Below are 21,279 nucleotides of genomic sequence, written 5' to 3' on the forward strand. Positions count from 1 at the left end.
CTTGTTCTCTTTTAAAAATTCAGGAACTGTGCCCCCATGTATGTGGATTACATCCCCTTGGAATTAGTGCAGATTCCTGCCTATAGTAGCTGATCAGTAAATGTTCATCGGCTAAATAAACAAATTATATTTCTGTCTTATCTAAAAAGACCATAATTTTCCAAATATATAAACATAAGGAAATAGAGCAGAGTAATTGAGATTGAGAGTGGTCCAAAACAAGTCAGATAAAAGATTATTAACTTGTAACACTGTCAAAGAGCAGAATCAGATAGTAGTCCCAGGGTGTTTTGGGAACTAGAAAATCCATATTAGTGAACTGTAAATTAAACATTTTCTGAAATTTTCACAGATATTACTATTTTCAGTTATTTTTCTATTACTACTTTAGTAAATATGATGTATTTGTATATATGCCACTGCAGTTGAAAATAAATACCAAGGTTATGGCTTAACTTATGAATAACCCTTTGTTACTTATTTAAGGAGAGAAAATTGTCTTATTTTGAAATCCGTTGTGGTCATCCCCCTCAACCTGATGAAAAATGAATCAATTAATATAATGCCAGATATCATATTAGCAGGAAAACTTAAGTTCTCTTGTACAAAGTCTGTAAGAGTGAGTCATAAACCCAAATCCATTAATACCTCAAGTCATTGGCTAAACTAATTTCTTAAAGAAATGTGTAATACAAAATCTTCATGAGGTTCTTTGTAGTTCATGGTGGTAGTTTAATGGATCACCTTGGCTAGGTTATAGTACTCAGTTATTTAATCAAATGCTAATCTGGATGTTGCTGTGAAGGTATTTTATACATGTGGTTGCCATCTTCATCCAGTTGGCTTTAAGTAAAAGAGGTTATTCTGGATAAAGTGAGTAGGCAGTTAGTTGAAGGCCTTAAGAACAAAAACCCAATGTTTCCTAGAGAGGAAATTCTGCCTCAGGACTGCAGCACCACCTGTTGTCTGACTTTCCAGCCTGCTGCTTTGCCTTATGGATTTCAGATTTACTGGTCTCTTAGTAATCTCTCTTTGTCTCTGTCTCTCTCTCCTCTTGGTTCTGTTTCTCTGTAGAACCCTGACTGATGTAAGTAACAACATATTTTAATAATAGATAGCACTTAGGTAGCACTACATTCCAGGTAGTTATCTAAGCATTTTACATATATTAAATCACTTCAGTCTCATGACAGTCATATAAAATAGGTATTCTTATTACTCTCATCTTACAGATGAATAAACTAAGATACAGAAAGTTTAAATGATTCGCCCAAGGTCACACAGAAAGTAGGTAGAAGAGCTGGGATTCAATCCCAGGCAGTTCATTTTCTAAAACACTCCACTGCATATTGCTCAAAAAAGTAGATTGTGTTCCTGAAAACAGATCACAAAACAACATAGATCAAGAGCAGTCCTTCATTTAATTCTCTCTTCTGTGTTTGTGATGAATTTGAGATTGGAACTTGTACCATTATACTTGTCATTGGCCTAACATTAACATTGTTAATGAGCAGTTAACATTTATTAGGCTTTTTAAACTGTTTACCAAACACAATCTCATTTAATTCTCTCAAAAATCCTGTGAAGTTGTTTCTATTATTTGCTGTATGTTAGGATGTAGTAGAAGGTTATGAACTCAAGCTCAATTCTCTCACTCCATAATTGGTACTCTTGAATCTTTCTGTTCTTGAGATATCATGGAATCCTAAGAATTTTAAGGAGTCTTATTGTTCAAATAGTCCAAGGACTTATTCAATGATGCTTTATGTAACTTCCCATCAGATATTCATCCAATCTCATCTGGACATTCTTTACCATTGCAGAAGGCTGGGCAGGTCAGCTCAGTGTCAGCTCGTGGACTAAGGACCAGGTCACACATATTTTCTGAGGCTGTCTGAAGCACAGCATGCAGGGCCAGCAGGGCCAACCTCAGGTTTACAGGGGGATGTTGAAGATAACAAGATGCAAATACATTTCCAGTAAAGAAGTATGGGCTTGTAAGTGAACAGATCTGGGTAAGAATCAGATGGAAACACATACTTGCCTGAAATACTTTACCAGGCCAGTAGCTGTTATGGTTAGAATGTCAAGGCTATTTTAAAAGTAGAGGATTGAAAGATAGAGCTTACTATTTCCATTATGAGACAGTGTTAGAGAATTCTCCTATAGATGGAATAAAAGCATGCTTTCCTAAAATCCTACCCATTACTTGTAGTTTGCAATCAGCACAAATATACATTCTTTTCCATCAGTTTGAAAGCCATCAATTATTCTCTGATTCTGCTCCCAGTCCTTCTTACCAAGTATTTATCTGATAGAGAAATCGTATGGAGCTCTGAGAGATGTTAGCAGCCCCAATTATGTGTTATTTTAAACACTGAGAAAATAAGGCTGTAAACAGTGGAGCATCCACTCTCATTGTAATGGAGCTGCCTGAAATGACATCACTGGCATGGGGCTTTCTGAAAAAGGGATATAGCAACAACGCAGCCACGTTCAGTTACTGCCCAGATATTGAGAGTCAACGATCCCGCTTCTCTCCTGAGGAGCCTGTCAGGACAAACAGAAAAAGAGCTCTGAGGAGCCAGAGCCGATTCTACTCTCTCTTAGGAACTTGTCAGGATGAAGTATAATGAGGCCAGTAAAGCGCTTATCACATTGTTTGTCAGTGAATATTCAAAAAATAGAAGTTATTAAATGTAAGCAACAATTGTTATTGGCAGACACATTCATGGTTCTGAGGAGTGAAATCTGACAGCTTGATAGTAAAAGAAGGCAGGAAAAGAAAAATGACATGCAAAAAACCTGCCCCCAAAACAAAAAAAAAGCACCATACTTTGAGACCATTTTGTGTGGGGTAAACTCTCTGAAGCAATTATTCTGCTATAGAGAAATAGTTAATATTCAAAGTAGTTTAAGTTGTTTTAAGTGTGATTTCCTTGAGGAAAGGAATATGCATATTTTAGAAAGGCTTCTGTACAAAATAAAAATAAAAATTGTATTTTAAAGAATTAAACTGAGATATTTGTGAGGACTCCTCTTTATAAAATGACTTGTCGCCTGTGGTTTCGGATAGCCAGGTCTGTGGCTTGGGTGGATTTGCTGTTACTGTGTCAGATTACTGGACAACATCCACTCAACACACAGTGATTGAATGCCTTGTACCAGGATAAAGAAATGAGTGAGATCAGATTCTTGCCTGTCTTAAGCACCCATGTAGCATGATATCAAGTGCCAAAGTAGAAGTGGATGCAAAATGTTATGGGAGCACAAAGCAAGTTCATTAAATATGAATTAGTAACTGCTGCCAAAAGAAATTCCCCCAAGATGTTATTGCCTAGAACTGAAAGTTCTTGCTCTCTGGAACTTGGAGTACACCATCAAATGATTTTGTCTTCTACTATTTCGCTGCGACTGTGGTAAAATGACTCCCTGTGAGACAATTTTTCATCGGAATTGATTGATTCTAAGTAAAAGGAAGCAAAAGTGGGCATAAGAAACACTGAAGCAATCATTTCTTTTACTCCATCAACACACTTTAATTGAGTGCCTAGAGTTCTACTGTGTGTCATATACTAGGGAAACAAAGATGAATGAGACCCCATTGTTTATAGCAGGAGCAGGAATGCTGCCAGGAGCAAAGGCCTGGGAGCCGAATGGGGTAGGGTAGGAATTCCTCCCTTACTTACATCCATGTGGTTTTTGAAGACGCTATGCAGATTGTAGTGCTTGTCTTTAAGAAGCTCATACTCCAGTGGGGGCATGGAGATATGCAGTCTGTAATTTAACATGATGTCACAAAATAAGGAGTGCCTAAGTTTGCTGGATAGGAAAGGGAGTGGTTCTCAGAGTCATAACCTTGAGGAAAGCCTTGAAGAAAGTCATAGTGGTAAACAGGGTGGGCTGACAGAGCAGCACATGCAGAGGCATGGCATTTGAAAGAGAGGGCATATCTTTTTTTTCCCCTAGGAACTACAGGGAGTTCTGCGTGGCTCAGACATAGAGTGTCTATCTGGCAGAGCATGGTGGGAGGCAGATCTGGAGCAAAGGTAGGGAGGGTCACCTTGTTAAGAACCTCACATGATCTCTTAAGGATTTAGGTAGCTGCAAGTCATGGGAAGATTTTAAGCACAAAATAAAACATAATTTCAATGGTAAGAGCTTGTGGACTACTGGGAAGCTACATTCATTAGGCATTAAAAAAAGTAACTTTCTTTGTGAAAAAGCCCTGTGCAAATACTGATTTAAGAGGGAAAGATGTCTAGTACCATGTAGTCTGAGAAGCAGCTACGCTCCTGGAGCCCTTGGGAGGTTCCATGTGTACCCAGTGCTGTACTTTTGGCTTGGCTTTGGTCTTTTTAGCTAAAATGGTACCTTATCAATAGTGATGGCCATCAATCGTGCTCATCTATGACTTTGGTGACTACGGTACAGCAAAGCTGAGTATTAATCACTTTCAAACAGAAATGTACCGAACGGTAAGATATGGTTGGCATCCTAAACACCTGCTGTGGATCGACTGCCTGCTGTGGCAGTTGCCATACCTGGAAGTTCCTTTGAAGGAGAGATGCACACAGGATTAGGATAGGTAGACAGACATTTTTTACTAGAAGGGCGTTGGCCCCAGGTTTGATGTCCTCCTGGGATGGGGGGGTGCCATGGAGAGTTTGGAGATGTGCTTACAGCTAGGCCTAAGGCCAATGTAAAAAAGTTGGCTGAACAGCCTTCGTGGTACCTTTGCTTTAGGCCTTCATCCTTATCTCAATCACTGAGATATTACTGCTTGGATGATGAGAGGAGGCAGGATTAGATGAACCTAAGGAAGAATAGCCAGAGAAAAAGAAAGTATTATTCTGTAAAGCCTAGAACATAATGCTTGAGTTGGGCATTTGTACCTTCTTTCTCCTGAGACTAATCCCTTGTTTCTGCTTGGTTTCTAAGGGCCAAGGGGGAGGAATAGGCTCTTCCTTTCCAGAAGGTGGAGGTTCCAGGCTTTTTTTTTTTTTTACTGATTTAGATGCATGACATAAGAGACTCAAAACGCAGTGAATCCATCAAAGGGAAAACCTCAAGAGACTTTAAATAAAAAGCACCATATGGATCCACTAGCTTTTAACCCCTTCCGCCTGCATTCTGCCCCTGCCACAGTCCATGCTGGGTGGGATGGGACTGTTTAGAGTGGAGAGATTGAGGTGTCCCAGCCTCTGGCTCCTTCCTATTTAGAGATTCGAGGTAACAAAAAATGATAGTCCCTGCTTTACTGCCTTACGCAGTGCTGGTTAGGCATTTGCTCCTTTTTGGAGTCCTTCAGAGGAATATAAATGAACTTGAGGGCATTCGAAGGAGAGAGACCAGGAGGGCCCAAAGACACTATCTCCTGCACAGAAATGTGTGTGTTGAGGGCAAAAATTGTATTTCATCCATCTCTTTTATCTTGCAGAATGCCTGCTACATTGTAGGGGCTTAATAGATGATAGATATTTTTCAAATAATGAATGAGTGAGTCAGTGAATGAAAATATAAGGGAATTGAGAATTTAAATTAGTAGGCATGCATAAAGCAAAAAGTAATGACCACAGAGACATGGGAGTTTTGGCAAAGATCTTCAAAATATAGATCTAGAACAAAAGTTCAAGGTCATATGGAGGCTGATACAGGCCCTGTGAAAAAAAATAATTGTCTAACAATCAATTTCATTATATTATAGTCATGGATATTCTATCCAGAAAAGATTTCCATTAAAAGTCAAGAAGTAGAACTGTATTGATAGCTGTCCCAATGATACAGAGCATGAGGTAAGAGAGAGATGCGTCTGAGTGCTTATACTGTGCCAAGCTCATTAAGGGTGTCATTTGAATTTTCTCATTTTATCCTCAGACTACCCATAATGTGGGTTCTATTATTAGCCCCCTTTAAAAAAAATTAGGAATCTGAGGCAAAGAAGTTGAATAACTTGATAAAGGTCATAAAGTTCTTGATGGAGCCAGTATTTAACCTAGAAATTCTCATTCTAGGATCTGCACTCAGATAAAGGCAGCAGAAAGCCAGAGAACTAGACTTAGGCACTTTAGTCCAGTGTTCATTGATATATTCATGCACTCATTCATTTATTAGTTAAAAATGTGTGGGAGGGCCGATCTGTACCAGATGCTATGTTAGACACAGGGAATGTATGGAGGAACACAAAACAATCCCTACTGTTAAGGAGCTTATATTTTCTGTATTTTTGAATTGCCTCCAATATGCTTGGAAAAAGAATGAAAAGGAAGGCTAATGTGTACTTATTAAATAGTCCACAGATTCAAGGAGAGGGTGAGACAGAGAGACTGTATGAGAAACTGCGGTGGGGGGCTATGTTAAGAATCCTGATGGGCTATGGGCCAGAGTCAAGCAAGGAGAAGAATTGGGACCCACACAGGCTGAGGCTTTGGTAGCACACCCCGACCCCTCACAACAAGCAGAAGTGTATGAAACCCACAGTAGAACCCAGAGAATTCAAGGAAGGTTTCCTGGGAAGTTCAGCTGGACATGGTTGACATGTAACTAGCCTCAAACTGAGGGGGCATAGGGCTGTGATGGTCTCCTAAAGGAGGCAGAACGAGCCAGCTAATTTTGAATTCCACTTTTGCCATATATTAGATGTATGATCTTTACTATGAACCTGTTTTCTTATCTGTGTAATAGGGACTATAATATTTATATCAAAAGATAATTGTGAAGATTAAATGAGATTAAATGCAGGAAAAACTTAATACTTCGCTTGAACAAAGTATGTACTCAATAAGTAATTTCCCTAGTATTCAGCTTTGAGAGGGGCTGAGTTTAAGCCCCCATTTACCCCCACTGTTCCTTCCTGATCCTAAAGAGGTTTTGCCTCTTTGTTAACTCAGACTTTTTATGGGTTCCATAAAAATTAGACCTTTGGATAGAACAAAATTACCTATTATAGAAGGGTTTGGGGAGAAGAGTATATTGCTCTTCTAATAATTTTCTTTAAGAGAAACTCAAAACTGTTACCTGGTACATGCCTATAAATGTTAAAAATGTACAGTGGGGTATCCACTTATCTTAAAAGTCAATTCAGTAAAGCTGTATTGAAATTCACTGTGATGAACCAAGATCATCAGGGGTTTGCATTCTCACAGCAAAGTCATTTATTCCAAGACATAACTTACATTTCAGTTCTTTGAATTTTATTCTTCAAACAAAATACTAGGTCAGGTATCTTGAATATTTTCCTAAAAACCCATTTGATATAGTGCCTCAACTATTTCTTGATTTACTGTTCTGTCAGTTAAATATTACTTACATAAATAATAGGAAATACCCCCAAGATTATGCTTTTTCAATTTTAGTTTTAAAGTGATAAGGAAGGTAGAGATGGATATATTGGATAGGTGAGTCAAAAAAAATCAGTATCCAGTATTTCTGTAGTGGGAAAAGATTTTCAGAAATGCATTTGTTATGGAAGAAAGTGATGGAAGTCTACAAATTGCATATTACTCTAAATTTGGTCCATTGAGGCATATTTTTTAAAAGGAGGAAGACATTCCTTTGCTAATGTGGTAGAGGCAGGTGAAATCTTAGAGTGTTTCTAAGACCACTGCAGTATTGGTTCCCAGGTCCCAGAGAAAAGGGGCATATAAGTGTCTTTCCACAGAGCCAGGTTGCTGCTGTTCAAAACCTCATTTAGATCCTGGTTTCATAATGTATTATCTTGTGACCTTTTGTAAATTTCTTCATCCCTCCAAACCTCAGTTTTCTCATTTGTAAAGTGCTTTGAGTGATATTATATGTGATTTCAGTTTGTAAGTTTAAATCTTCTATAATATTATTGTTGTTTTAATCTTCCAGAAGGGTTATTTTCCTGGGAAGATAAACACAACTAAAGCTTTGAAAGAGCCATTGTGTAACATGAGATGACCTGGGTTCGTCTACTACCTCATTGTTGTACAGATAGATGGAGTTGGATATTATCTAAATATTTCTGTGGTAATTTCTCAGAATTGCATGAGCAAAAATAGCAAGCCCCGTCATCCTTCTCATCTTTATCTTTATAAAAAAACTTTACTCCATCGTTATTTAAACATTCTAATTATATTTTTGTCAATGGGAAAGTTTGATGAATTGTAAATAATATTTCTCACACACACACATCTGCTTTCTGTTTATCTAGTTTATCTGGTTTCAGACATTTTCTAGATATAAAAATCTAATATTGATCTTTAAATGTTTGATATTTTTGCTTCTTATAAATAGCTATATCATGTTTTCTTTTCTAGACACTTCTGTTTTGAAGAATGCACTTCTAAGTGCAATTCCCTCCTCACTATTTTGAACAGATTTCATTTGACCAAGAAATATCACCCCTCTTAGGCTTGATGTGCACATTTGCCTGCCAATAAATGAAATGTGATTTTTTACCTCTTGGCTATTTTCATAGCAGTAATGACTTTTGGGTTCCCAGAATTAAGTAAATGTGTCTGGATGGCTTAGGACCCAGTTTTTATATCATTACACATAGTAAAATTAATCATTTGCTGTATATAGCATGCATCCATCTTCATCTTACATCAATAAAGGCTGAAATCATTTTATTCCTTCCTTCCCTGTTTTTGTTCTTCCAGTTTCTAAATGTAGCTCATATGTACATTGTTTCCATTTTTTTCAGCCTGAGTAATGTGTTGTCATGCAATTTTTTAGTCTATTTAATCACCTGAAGAATTGTGAGTTAGGTTGCTATAATTATGCAGATAATTATAATTTTTCTGATTGTCCCTGAATCTACTGCAGGACCTGCTGTACATAATAATATTGGGAGTATTGATATGAATAATACTCCAGACCCAAAGAAAGAAAAAGAAAAACAAAAACCAAAAAAAGAAGAAAAATACCATACCTGAGACTTTTCTGTAAGGGCTTTAATTTCCCATTTTCTTTTTATAACCTTTTTTTTCTAATAACAGGAATATATGCTTAATGTTGAAAACTTAGAAAATATAAGTATGCCTAAATTAAAAACAGAATGGAAAAGCCAATCATTGATAATGCCTTTACACAAGGTATGCACTAGGCTTTTTAGGGAATGTTTTTCTAATACTTTTCCATGTAAATATATGCATATTTTTTGTTTATAAGACTGTATACTACCTATACTGTTTTGTAGTTTATTTTAAGCTTAGGAATATATTATGGATAAATTTTCTATTTTCACAAATCTTCTTTCCCAGATGATTTTTTAAAGAGTTGATGATAATCATGATTCTATGTACCTTATATTACTTAACAATTTCCTATTTTTTACATTGATTTTATTTATAATACTTCAATTTATAATACTTCCATAAAATGTCATATATGTGTGTGTGTGTGTGTGTGTGTGTTTTGCCACAATATGTGATTATTTCCTTAGGATGAATTCCTAGGAGGAGAATTTATGAGTCAACCACGTCTTTTTTTCACTTACAAAACTGTGCACATTGTGCCATTTCTCTCAGATTTTAAGAAACAACCCGTCCAGTTTCCATATTCTCACTCTTCTGAGACAGTTCTTAATCAGTGACCACTGACTCACACACAACACTGAGTTCTGCATTCGGCTTTTTTGTTGACTAAAACTGCAAGCATCTACAAATCTGTTTCCATCATTTGACCATTTTCACTCCTGCTGAAGCCATTGGTATGGGACTTTGTAATTACAGTGGTGAAAAAGATACACAGAGAAAACAAATGTTACAATATTTTATATTTGCTTGTTTCATATTGGACTATAGAAAGCTAAGGTTTGAAATCAAGAATATGCTAGGCAATTGATAGGGAAATATAAACTTATTTAGAAGAGAAACTAGTTAAAATATATTCACAAAGATAGGAAATAGTATGCTTACAATAATAAACATGTAATATAGGTTGTGAACTATTTTTTAAAGGTTTTACTAATAGGTTGAAACATTTTTCCTCAAGTTTGAGAATATAGGGACTCCTGAGATTATATCCAGACGTCTCAATTTAGGAACAATGGTTTAGATTAATTAGTTTTAATTTCTTGAGAGACAGATTCAATAGATCACCTTAGAACTTCAATCTCTGGTATTTGCTGATACCTTAAAAATGTATACATATTTTGCCCTTTCTACCATTTCATGTTTTTCTTTCAATCTTTCCTGATGTTTTCCATTCCTACAAATCTGCCTCTGTAAGTATTGGCTGCTGACTTCTATTGTGCGTATCAGTATATAAGAACATACATTGGAATTATTTCATCAGCATCATTCTTAAGACATCCCCTTCTTACATGACACCAGAATAGGTCACAGCAGTTGTTCTGGAAAACTAACCAAAGACCACCCTCCATCTTACTCAGTTGCTCCTCTGATATCCCCGACTCAAACACCTGGTTTTTACATCTATTTGTGAACGCTTCCGTGGGTTGGCTGCACAGTTGGGTTAATTAGAGCTCAGCCCTCACTTCTTGCCTGTCTCTTTGTCTCTGGCATTCCTTCCCACCACCGCCTTGGCCTGAGGGAACCCCTTCATCAACTGGCACTGACCTCTGCTATCTTAAAAGAAAGGGAAATTTGGCAAAAGAAACAGCTATTATAATAGGTCCAAGTTTTGCATGGCCTGAAGATTTTATAATTTGTAAGCCTGTCTTTAATGTAAAGAATATAAAATTACTGTATATAACTAGGTAAGAAAGTGGATATTTATTTAGAATAAAAAAACACACTATAATTACAAGTTTTAGAAATTAGAAAATAGCTGTAAATATCACAAAATCATGATGTTGTACATGATTAATTAATTATGGCATTATGGCTTAACACTTCCATAATTCTTCCCCTCCTACTTTTGGCTACATACTCATTAATAACCTCTTAATAAGAGCAAAAATTTGTAATGTTATTTTCTATAGAGAGAATAGAAGCATATTTCAATCTTTCCTCTGGTATGGTTGATCAAAATTTGTTTTTTTTTATTGGTAGCTTTAAAGAGGAGAAATTTCAGCTTCACAGGTTTTTATAATTTGATATTAGTAAAATTTTAGGATACTTTAGGATCTTGAAATCTGAGAGATCCTGTATCAGATTTCTCACATATAGTTATTAGAAACATGCTTCTGATTTATTGTTATTTACAATTTTGTAGTGTCAAGTGCAGGAATTCTGGTGTCTATTTCATTCACTTCCCATAAAAAAAATAAAAAATTATGGGATATCGACAGCTGTATCTGCTGCATTATCAAGTGTAATCCTGACAAGTGAGAAGTGCCATTTTGACCAGGTATTAATGAAAGCAAAATATTCTGCTTACAATATTGCATGTCTAATGATTGGAAGGCTTTCTCACAATCAAGCCTCCTAAGTCCTTATATTCAGACCTTTTTTTCTACTTGCCACATACTTCCAGTTTCAGACATCACAGGACATGTTCATATCACAGTGACACCTCTGGCCCTGCCACAGTGGACGGTAGGCATGTTCCTAGAAACTATTTTTACACTGAGAAAGATAATAGCATAACTATTGATAGAAGTTACCAGGAACTTCATAAATCAACCCCACTATGCACAAACTAAATGTATTCCCAACTCAATAACTCCTTTGCTCTATCTCCAAAATGCCTTTGGTGCTCCAAGGATAAACTATAGAGGGAAATATGGAGAAGCTGGAGTGGAGGATCTTAAACATCTGTTGTTGAAAATACCATGCTTTTTTAAAACTAATTTTATAAGAACATGTGATCTTGTGAAGACATTTTTAGCCCTCCTCGTAGGGCTTGGAGGGACCCCGTCTAAGAGAGAGGTTCTACAGCTCAAAGTTGGTTAGCTTTGCTAATAGTGCCTTTGCTTATTGCATTTAATTGTAGTTAGCTGTTCATGTTTCTGTTCCACTAAATTGTAAGCTCCCATACCTATTCATCTTTGTATTTTAAAGTGCCTAAAAGAGACTGGGAGCACAGCAGGTGCTGAATAGCTATGTGATAAGTATTGAATGAATTATACTCTTCTTGCAGGAAAAGAATGCAGTCAACATGAGTCTCCCCATCCAAATTTAAATCATATTAGCTCAAGATAAACACATGTATAACTTTTCAAAGAGTTAATTTCTTCATAATTTTATTTAAAAATCAGTGCATTAATTGGGCACAAATTTTGAGACAGGTGTACTGCTATGATAATTTGCTAAAAAGAATAAATATGTATATTGCAAGATACTAATTCTATATTATATTAATACAGTGACATACATAGCAGACAAACAGTAAGTGTGTGATCAATGAGTAAATAAACCTGATATATAATTACTTAGTGCACCTGATTTTTCTGGGTTTGTAGAGTGAGTGAAAATCATGAACTTTATAAAGAAACTAACTTAAAATACCTGAGTTCACAGTTCCCTGCTTTTAAAGCCATCAAAGGCATGCTGAGACCATATGCTTTGCTGTATGATAATTTTCTTATTCCTTTTTACCCACAGAAATATGACCACTCCTTTCTTTGGACCTCCACACAGACATCTATCTTAGCTCTTTAGACTGCATTGTAACATTTGTTAATATAAAATTCCATCATCCATATTGGAATGATGTTTCTTTTTTAATAAATCTGCATGTATATCCTCATCCTCTATGTTGCTTAGTATTCTGCCTGTCTTAGCTCAGACTGTCATAATAAAATACCGTACAGTGGGTGGCTTAAACAGGAATTTAAAAAAATTTATGTTTTATTGAGATATAATTAACATAGTGTTTTATGGTTTCAAGTGTATAACATAATGATTTTATATTTGTACATATTGCAAAATGATCACCATACTGACTCTAGTTAAGATCTGACACCAGACATACAGAACTTTTTTCTCATGATGAGAACTTTTAACATCTACTCTCAACAACTGTGTTATATATATGCAATACAATATTAACTATAGTCAAAACGCTGTTTCCCATTATGGGAAGTCCCATAATTTATTTATTTTATAACTTGTAGTTCTTACCTTTTGGCCCCCTTCACCCCTTCACCCATTTTATCCACCCTTCACACCCTCCCTTCTGTGAACTGTTGATCTGTTCTCTGCATATCTGAGCTTAGGTGTTTTTTTTTTTTTGTTGCTGTTAAGATTCCACATGTAAGTGAGATCATACATTGTCAGTCTACTTCACTTATTTCTCTTATCATAATGCCTCCAAAGCCTGTCCAAACTCTTGTAAATGGGAAGAGTTCATTCTGTTCTATGCCGAGTAATATTCCATTGTGTATACAGGCCACATTTTCTTTAACCATTCATCCATCAATGGACACTTAGGCAGTTCCCATGTCTTAACTATTATAAATAATGCTGCAGTGAACATGGGGTGCCTATATATTTTTGAGTTAGTTAAAAAACAGAAATTCATTTTTCAATTTTGGAGCCTGAGAAGTCCAAGATAAAGGTACCAGCTGATAAGTTCCCCAGTCTCACTTCTTGGCAGATGGCCACCTTTTTTACTGGTCCCCATGTGATAGAGAGAGAGAGAGAGAGAGAGAGAGACAGAGAGAGAGAGAGAGAGAGAGAGAGAGAGAGAGAGAGAGAGAGGGTGCGGGGGGAAGAGAGTTTCCCAGGGTCTCTTCTTATAAGGGCACTAATCGCATCATGAAGGTCCCACTCTTATGACCTCATCTAAGCCTAATGACCACCCCCCCCCAACACACATACACAGGGATCTCATCTCCAACTGGGGGTCATGGCTTCAACATATAAATTTGGGTGGCCACATAATATAGTCCATAACACTGCCTGAATAAAAGAAGTTCTCAATTGCTTAAGAAATAAGGGCCTAATACAAGAAAGTGTGCAAATTCATCTAGACTACTATAAAATATTCTAGTTCCATGCTTTGATTCCTTGCCCACTTTCTCAAGATTTATCTCTGACCTCCAGCTTCTATTCTTACTGTGTTTTGGACATGGTATCAAAGATAAATACAGCTGGTCATTAGTTAAAATGATGAAAACAGATCTTTTCAGGAGCTACTGACAGTGTGGACACAGAGGTAATGGAGTGTTTTAAAGGGAGTAAAAGGGAGGACAGCAGGCAGCTCAGTAGAGTCAGCAAACAGAAAAGTTACAAAGCGTTGGTCAGTGTAAATGAGATTAAATCAGCTACATTTACTAGCTGGCAGCTGTTGAAGTCAGCATTCTAGCCTCCCACAGAGGCTGGGAGACAAAAGCCCTGTGCTTCCAAATGATAATATTTCAAACGACTGGTTCTCAGAAAGAACTTCGAACTTTGAGAAAGACACTTGTAAGTTGTAAGGGGTACATGCTCAACAACTGCAAGCCCTTTTCAGTGAACTCTGTAAGAAAGGGAGGTCAGAGGCCTATGTCAGATGTTGGATAGAACAAACAGTGAATTCTCCTGGCAGTGTTGAGACTTTCAGGCAGGCACTTGAATGGAGGGCTGGGGTCAGTGGGGGCCTGGAGTCATCCTAGGGACCCAGTATGCTGCTAGAAGCCGTGCTAGAGTTGCATCAGGTCTCTTAGTGTGGTGGTTCGAACAGTTGCATGCTGAGGGTTCTGAAGTTCTCAGTGGTATCTTTGGTATATTTGATAGATAAATGACCTCAGTCCGTATCATTGATTCTGCCTTGGGCATCCTCACTGCATTCTTTCCAGCCTTTTCCAGCCTCTGACCTCTGCCCATTACTTTTCAGTTTCACTCCCTCTATCTCACCACTGTCAACCCATAAGGAAGCTACCATGTTACGTAGGTCAAAATAGAATATTCACAGAGCAGTTAGATTTCAACTTTATAAGAAAGATACTCATCTTACCAGTTTTTTACATATGTATACACACACACATACACAGAGACTAAAATTATCCAACACTATTTCATTTTTTTATTAAGACTTAAGACTTTAAAAAATTAAGACAATTTTTTTAGAGCAGTTTTAAGTTCACAGAAAAACTGAGGGGAAGTTACAGAGATTTCCTATATCCCTGTTCTCTACACCATGCATAGCCTTCTCACTATGAACATTCCCCCCCTAGAGTGGAACATTGATTATGGTTGATGAATCTACATTGACACACCATAATCACCCAAAGTCCATAGTTTACACTGGGGTCACTCTTGGTATTATATCTTCTATGGGTTTGGACAAAGTATAATGACATGTATCCATCATTATATGTATCCTTTATCCATCCATGCACTCCCTTTCCCTACCCTGAAAATCCTCTCTGCTGTGCTTATTCATTCCTCCACTCCATCCTTGGTAACCAGTGATCTTTTTAATTTCCATAATTTTGCTTTTTCTGGAATATTATAAAGTTGGAATCATACAATATTTAGCCTTTTCAGATTGTCTACTTTCACTTAGTAATACACATTTAAGGTTCCTCTATGTCTTTTGGTGGTGTGACAGCTCATTGTTTTAAATCCTGAATAATATTCCATTGTCTAGATGGGCTACAGTCCAACATTATTTCTTAAATTGCATCTACTATCACAGGTAAAAATTTCTCAGTGTCAAAGTAATAGTTGATTAATCTGAGGTTGTAATTAGTTTTCAGTCTCACAGCACATGGCCATCAATTATGATAAAGCTGAAAAAGTTAAAAATGGTCCCAATGAACATAAAACATCCAGAAATAAAGCAACAAGAATAATAATCTCCAACAGAATTTGTCATATCTAAGGCATTCTTAAAGCATAGTTCATTTCTGATATTTAATGAAGGAAGTTTTTTTTAATACTTATAGTGGCCACACTCTAGGTCTATATTGCCTCTCAAGTCAAATTAATTTCATATAATACATTTGGAATTTTGAAATATTCTCCAATATCATGCTAAACCTCTGCACTAAAAACCACTCCTAGAATTTGTTCCCTAGACAAAAGATTCCTAAGTCTGAATCTGTGGCACCCTGTCTTTGGTGACCAGTCTACCCTTAAGCCCTGCAGTGAGGTCATAGGTGTGATGTGAAATGATGCTATAGGTGCATATTCTTGAATTTGGTAATTACTCCTTGCTTTCTGACATCCTCACATCTTAGCACACCCTCATATTTTTCCATATTTGTACTTAGTAACGTTGCTCCAGATTGCCTGTTTTTAATGGAATGGTCATCTCTGTTGAACTTTCACCAGGAACTTTTGTCTCTTTCTTCTCTCCCATACTGCCACCTCCGCCCTCATTTCCAGCCCCCTCCCAGGTTACATCTTTTATACCCTGCAGCTGTGATTACAAACCGTTACACCCTAAGTCCTGTCTATGAGAGACAGGCCTGGCCAGAAGTAAACTCAAAAAAAAACTTTAACTTAAAAAATAATTCTGTCATGTTGAAAACTTTTACTTGAATGAGGTAAAAAAATGGAAGCATATTACAGCTTTAAAATCATAATAGTTTTAACACAAACAAGAGTGGCCACAACAAAAGGTGCAAACATCTAGTATCAGGACTAGATGATGGGGACGGTGAGAACACTAGAAGAAGCTTTGCCATTTCCTAGATAAGTCACCAAACAGACTAGAACTCAATTCCCTTGGCTGTAAAATGACATAGCAGCACTTGTCTTAGCTACTGAAAAAAGTCCAGAGAGATCCTGAGAGTGAAAGTGCTTTGAAAAGCACAATGTGATGAGGAATGTGATGAAGAATGATGACTGTGCATCAGGTCTACATTTCTAGGGTGGAATGACAGGGAATCCACTGGCAATAATATATAGAAGGTTGGCATCTGAGATCAGAGAGCTGAAATAAATAAGGTCCTAAGCTTCTCTAGGGTGGCAACTTGCAGAAAATGATGAATGTTATCAATTGAATTTGGAATAGGACCAAAGCAATGACTGAAAAATGTGGTTTGAGTTGCTGAGACATTGAAATACAAGGGTCAACAGAAATATCCAGTATAATATATAGTTCTGTGATTTAGGAAGATGATGAGCTAGTCTCTCTATTAATGGTCATGCTTAGGATATCAAGCAAAGACTTCAATCTCTTTGTTGAACTTGGAAAATCAGACTTCTAGGGAGATGGAAAATATTCTGGTCTAAATTCCTTGGCTATCTCTTGTCTGTGAAGTAAGGGCATCCTGTGAGTGTAAGTAGGGAAAGATTGTATTCCCTTGGAGTTTGGAAAACTCCTTTGTTACCTAAAGTCTAGGTGTTATTCAATGAGGAAGGGGTTATAGGAAGTATCTAGGTAATTTTGGGGGGAATGACTAGGAAGGACCCATTGAGAAGATGATATTTGAGTAAAGACCTAAAGAATATTCCTGTGATCAATGAATGAGTCATGCTTCTTCCTTTCAATGCTCACTTCACTGACCTCAGGTCCTGGAGGAATTGGATGAATAAGATACAGTAGGGTTATCATTTAGTCACATAGTTTTATAAACAAATAAAAATAACTTAATTTCTTTCCTTCACTATCTCCTCTTTTAATATTTTCCCAATGGGACTGATAGCAAAAGGGTGCTACCCTTACATTATATTCAGGATAAGGGGATAAACTTGCACATGATAACTTAAGTGTGTGATAAAGGTTGAACTTATTTTTGAAAATTGAAATTACACAATAATAAATATATACTTTATTATTATAAGTGGAGACAGAAGAAAATGATAAAAATTATTTGATTTGAACATTAAATTTCATTAGCATGTAATGTATACTTTGTTATTTCAGTGATTGACACACTTTTCAGGATAAACAGCAGGGGTGAATGGATTGGGTCCTGTGGGATACTTTTTACCAAAGGTCCTTTGTGATAGATGAGAAATTTTCCCATGATCAACATTTGGATTACTAAGAGTCCTAATAACTCTCATTTTAATGACATACAAGTACTATGATTCAGGGTTTAATTTCACAGAACCCTTTGAACCAGATCACTTATTTGATGGCTCTGTTAGTAAACAGTTTAGCAGAGACTTCCTGGTGCATATTCATTTATCTCTGATCATTGGCATATGTAATAATTTAACTGGAGCTGTTTCCTTAGTGCTGCATCCAAACACATTTCATTTTAGTATATTTAATAGATATTTATTTTTGTTGCCAAACATAAAAGCGCCAATAGCAATCTGACTGTTATTATCATCTCCTTCCTTGGATTATACCATTCCATTATGGTTGTCCCTTCGTTTCACAGCTATAAGCAATGGCACATTTTTTTTTTTAAGCCACAGATGTTGATTTTCATATTTTTGTCCCAGTGCATAAATACTTCCCCAATATATCATTGGTAGGTGCATATTTCACTGGAGCAGTTGCTTAAAATATAAATAATATATGCACATCACTTTGTCTTTCCTCTTCTCACATAAACCTTCACCACTAGCCAATGATGGTGGAATATTTAACATCTAGAAGTACTCAAGTACACCTACTTAAATTCTAAATTATTTGTGACTAGAAGTTGACATCTAAAAAAATATTTAGCTCTCAGGAGAAATAATACAGTGTGGAAACTTTGGTAGGCCCCTCCCTTGGATTAGAGAAATAGACTCAGCTCTCCATCAATCAGTCATCTCGGTTCCTAAGTATATAAAACTAAAATACACCAGGAAAATGGTCAGGGGGAAAGAAACTAACATTTTAGGAACATGCAGTAGGTAAATGATGCCGGGCAAGGTACATTATATATATTATTTCATTGAAACTTCATACCAACTCTGAGAAGGAAGTGATACTAGCTTTATTTTGAAGACAAGGGTACTGAAGCTAAAATTGTTAAGAAATTGACCTGAGTACCATAGTAAGAAAGTGGGAGACCTGGGATTCTACCCCAGCTTGACTTCCATGTCATTCTGCCTCTCAGATCTCTCATTTTAGAACTAGGGAAAATATTTAGAGATATTTAGTGAATTATTCAAGGTCAGGCAGATGGTTTATGGCAGAGCTGGAATTAGAACCCAAGATCCAGGAGAGGTCCATAATTTTCAATACTTAGAATTTGACCTTATTTTGAAATTATAGGAAGTTTTACAATTTGATTTTTCCCTTGGAGTATAATGGTCCTGGTTTTCAAAGAACAAGTAAGTGAAATTATTAAACAATTTAGCCCTGTTGATTAAACAATTTAGATCCATTGATACAATCTGTGGCTGTTTTGGGCATGTGGCTCTTCTCTCTGGTTTTGAAGACTTCTCTCGAGTGCTGGTAAGGCCTTCTGCTTCACGGAGCCCTATCGACAGGAAACTGAGGGCTGGACAGCTTAAGTGACTGCCCTAAGAAAACACAGTGTCTCAACAGGTGATGGGCTGCCATAAAATAAGAGAACAATGGTAATGTGTTCAGAGCAGAAAGTACTTTTGTGAAATATTTCTAACTTTAGGGACAAATATTATTTATTCATTCATTCAGTCCAGAAGTATCACTGAGTCTCAACTACATACCATGTATGTAGGCCAAGGATGTAAAATTGAATGAAATAGAAATTTTGAATTTAAGACACTTAGTATCTAGTAGTTGTGGAAAACATAGGCAAGTAAATAAACAATTATAGTTCATAATCCTATTCCTGGAAAAATACAAAATTATCATATGCTTCTAGCTTCCTCCTTCAAGGCAAATCTGGATGGAAACCCACGAGGTAATCAAGAATTATAAGATACCTATGGGTAGACAGATGGCTGTTTGAACTGTTGGTGGTAGGAGGGTGGCTGCAGAATATGGCAATGGACTGGCCAGTGAGGCTATGAGAGACTAATTTAGGGAAAAGAAAGCAGTTTGAATTCTGCTCTTGATTCTCCTCTGCCTTTGTCTTGGGACACCCAGTGCCTGACTGGTTCCCAGGGGTATTGGCAGCTAGATCTCAGATGGCTGGAACCCACATCTACCTGAGGGGTGCTTGATTAGTTTTGGGCAGGGTTTAGATACCCACAGCAGGAATAAAAAATCATAGGCCAAGATAATGAGGCATCTGAGGAGCACAATCATTTCAAAAAAGAAAACCAGGCAACAAATATAAATTACAGATATTATGTAAACCGGAGGTGTTAGAATAAAAGGACCAGAATTTCATATAAGCATAAAAACCCATCATAAAGAATAAATTAACAGATGGCTAACAGGTACATGAAAAGGTGTTTAACTTCACTAATCATCAGGGAACTGCAAAGCAAAACCTCAATGAGGTATCTCACACCCATTAGAATGGCTATTATCAAGTGTTGGAGATGATGTGGATAAAAGGGAACCCTTGTGCTCTGTTGTAGGTATACAAATTGGTACAGCCACTATGAAAAACAGCATGGAGGTTCCTCAAAAAATTAAAAATAGATCTACCATGTGATTCAGCAATTCCACTTCTGGGTATTTAACTGAAGGAAACAAAAGCATTAACTTGAAATGATATCTGCACCCTCATGCTCATTGCAGCATCATTTGCAATAGTCAATACATGGAAATAACCCTAGAGTCCATCAGTGGATGAATGGATAAAGATGCACATAAACACACACACACACACACACACAGGAATATTACTCAGCCACAAAAAAGAAGATCCTACTATTTGTGACAACATGGATGAGCCTGAAGGAACCAGGTGAAATAAAGCAGACAAAGACAACTATCAGATGTTTTCATTTATATGTGAAATCTGATCCCAGCTCCCCAAAACAAAACCAAATCATCAAGCTCATAGATACAGAGGTATGATGGGTGGTTATAAGAGGCAGAGTGGAGTTAGTCAAAAGGTATGAACTTCCAGTTATAAAATAAGTAAGTTATGGGGATGTAATGTATAGCATAGTGACTATGGTTGATACTGTATTGCATATTTGAAAGCTGCTAAGAGAGTAGTGCTTAAAAGTTCTCATCACAAGAAAAGAAATTTTGTAATTAGGTATTATGATGGATGTTTAATAGACTTATTGTGGTGATCATTTCACAGTATATGCAAGTATCAAATCATCTTGTACACCTGAAACTAACATGTTATATTTAAATTATAGCTGCATAAAAATAAGCTAAGATATTAGAATTATAAGAAAGGGAAATAATTATAAAAATATCTAGATATTTAGTACAATAAATAAAATATTTGAGATAACACAATAAGTGGGATAAATAATGGAGTGAATACAGTTGAAAAATGGATTAGGAAGCTGAAAGTAAAGTGGAATTCTTTAAGGAAAAAGCAAGAAAAGGTAAATACATAGAACACATAAATAAGAATTAAGAGAGAAATAGATGTCAGAAATTGAAGTGCCAACATTTGTATAGTAGAAGTACCAGAAAAGCGAGACTTTCAAATAGAAATATTTTCTTAGAAAGTAAGGT

The 21,279-nt window shown here is 36.5% G+C and overlaps 1 protein-coding gene across 4 annotated transcripts in view; it reads left to right on the top strand.

The window, feature by feature from the left end:
- The window catches only part of DLG2 (discs large MAGUK scaffold protein 2), a 1,919,888-nt gene that overhangs the window by 330,762 nt on the left and 1,567,847 nt on the right, over positions 1-21,279 (top strand). The gene's annotated exons all lie outside the window — the stretch shown is intronic.

Source organism: Manis pentadactyla, chromosome 9, assembly GCF_030020395.1.
Source record: "Manis pentadactyla isolate mManPen7 chromosome 9, mManPen7.hap1, whole genome shotgun sequence".
Classification (NCBI taxonomy): Eukaryota; Metazoa; Chordata; class Mammalia; order Pholidota; family Manidae; genus Manis; species Manis pentadactyla.